The 1,933-nt window shown below is 41.0% G+C and overlaps 1 long non-coding RNA gene across 2 annotated transcripts; it reads right to left on the reverse strand.

Moving 5' to 3' along the window:
- Window positions 1-204: 204 nt before the first annotated feature.
- On the reverse strand, window positions 205-575 carry LOC122026126. 2 transcript variants are annotated; one of them, XR_006124032.1, is made up of 3 exons: window positions 472-575; window positions 361-381; window positions 205-251 (listed from the first exon to the last, which is right to left on the reverse strand). It is a non-coding gene; the product is annotated as an uncharacterized LOC122026126 (long non-coding RNA). The 2 variants fall into 2 exon arrangements; XR_006124030.1 differs by having other exon boundaries at window positions 205-261; window positions 472-573.
- Window positions 576-1,933: the final 1,358 nt, after the last annotated feature.

A 1,933-nucleotide genomic window follows, 5' to 3' on the forward strand; every position in this document is an offset into this window, starting at 1 on the left:
TTAGCTAAATTTATATGAATTAAATAGCTAAATAAAATCCCTAACCCAATAAGATCACTCTAATCAAAACTGATCTCTGACTAATCCTCCAAATCAACACATCCTTTAATCCAATAACAAATCTCTTTCATAAATCTACAACAACCTAACATCATCATCAACAATTCCAATCCAATCAGAAATACCTCATTGATACATCACTTACCTTGGAAGGTTGTAGCTGATCCACACTCACAGCTCCCACCATAACCCTGCCAACAGCTACCAAAGCATTCATACATCAATCCTTCCAAAAATTTGTCCTAGAAGCAAAAATACAGCAATGTATCTACTGAATCCTACAACCAGAATCACACTCACCTCAATTGATCCCAAATCAAGCTGTTGTTCACCACCCGGATCAAGGAGGGATCAGAATTCAACCAAACAACACATCACTAACTCATTTCCAACAACAACTATGCACCTTACCTCTTCACCCGAGAGCTACCAAAGACCCCAGCCACAAGAATTGGAGAAGAAGAAGTTCTTCTCAAGGAAGATCCATCACTAGGTTTATCCGAAGCATCCTCCTAGACCAGACAGAGAGAGCACCATAAACGCAGAAAAAAAATCCTTGAATTCATAGAATCTCTCGACCAAGCCTTACCTCATTCGGTTGTCTTCAAGGAATTCACCTAATCCGTGACCTAAATCAACCTCAAAGAAGAGGATCAAGATCTGATCCCACGATGTCAATAGGAAGAATCAAAGGGTATAAGTCTGAAGCTAGGGCACAAATCAAAGGAATAGAAAGAATAGGGTTCGGATTTCTCACCCTTGATGCCCTAATTGCCCCCTTCACGCCGGCGATCGAGTGGCTCTCGCTTGATCCAGTGACATCAGTGATCGGCGCAAGGAAACGTGAGTGTCTACAGCTCAGAGACGAAAGGCATCGACCAAATCTGAGCTCCATCCAGCGGCGCGAAACTGGAACTAGGGTTCGGCACACACGATCGATCAGGGGCGGGGAGAATCGGCCGCAGAACTCATCGGAACAGACACCCCTCGACCGAAGACATCCCTAGACTCCGCCGATTCTGTCGATCTCCGACGATGTACTCCTCAGTCGACGTCGACGGTCGCTGAAACTTCGTCGGCTTCGGTTCATCCGTGAGAGAACAGCGAGAGGAGAAGAGGGGAAAGAGTTCGAGTCGGGTGGAGAATCGGCGATTTGGTTTTAGGAGAAAAGGAAATAAAGGAATTTATATATTAAACATTTCCTCACTTAAACGGGTATCCCAAACAGGCTTTATCCGCACCCGCAGAACGATCCCCTCAAAACTCGTCGTACAAGTTTCGAAAAATTCCTAGAAAATTTCCAAAAATTCCGGAAAAGTTTATAAGGCTATTTCTCAAATAACCCTATTAATTAAATTTTCCGATATCTCACAGGTAGTCCTCTAACTAGTCCATTTAGTCTTCTTATATTTCTGAAGTTTGTATGTGACATTCTTCTATGCCATAACCAGGTTTCTTCTTTTTGTGTTAAATAACACTTAATTGAAGAAGTGGTTAAGTTAATCGCATAGATGTTGTCTTTCCTAAACCCTTTTAGGCTTATGTTAGAGTTGTCTAGGTGTTTGATTAAGCATTCTGTAGATAAAATCCTAACCTTATACCTAGTATCACACAGTTGACTGATACTCAAAAGATTATACTTGAAATTTTCAACAAGTAAAACATTTGTAATAATAAAGTCAATTTTTAGTTCGATATTACCTATACCAGTTACCTTGAGTTTACCGTTGTTCCCAAAGGAAACTGTTCCTAGGCTTTTGTAGGTGAGTTGAGTGAATTTTGTGTGATCTCCAGTCATATATTTGGAGCAACCACTATCCAAAATCCACTTAGTTTCCTACAATAGGTAGGAATTGGGGTTAGTCTAACTATT

This window comes from Zingiber officinale, chromosome 10A (assembly GCF_018446385.1).
Source record: "Zingiber officinale cultivar Zhangliang chromosome 10A, Zo_v1.1, whole genome shotgun sequence".
NCBI classification, from domain to species: Eukaryota; Viridiplantae; Streptophyta; class Magnoliopsida; order Zingiberales; family Zingiberaceae; genus Zingiber; species Zingiber officinale.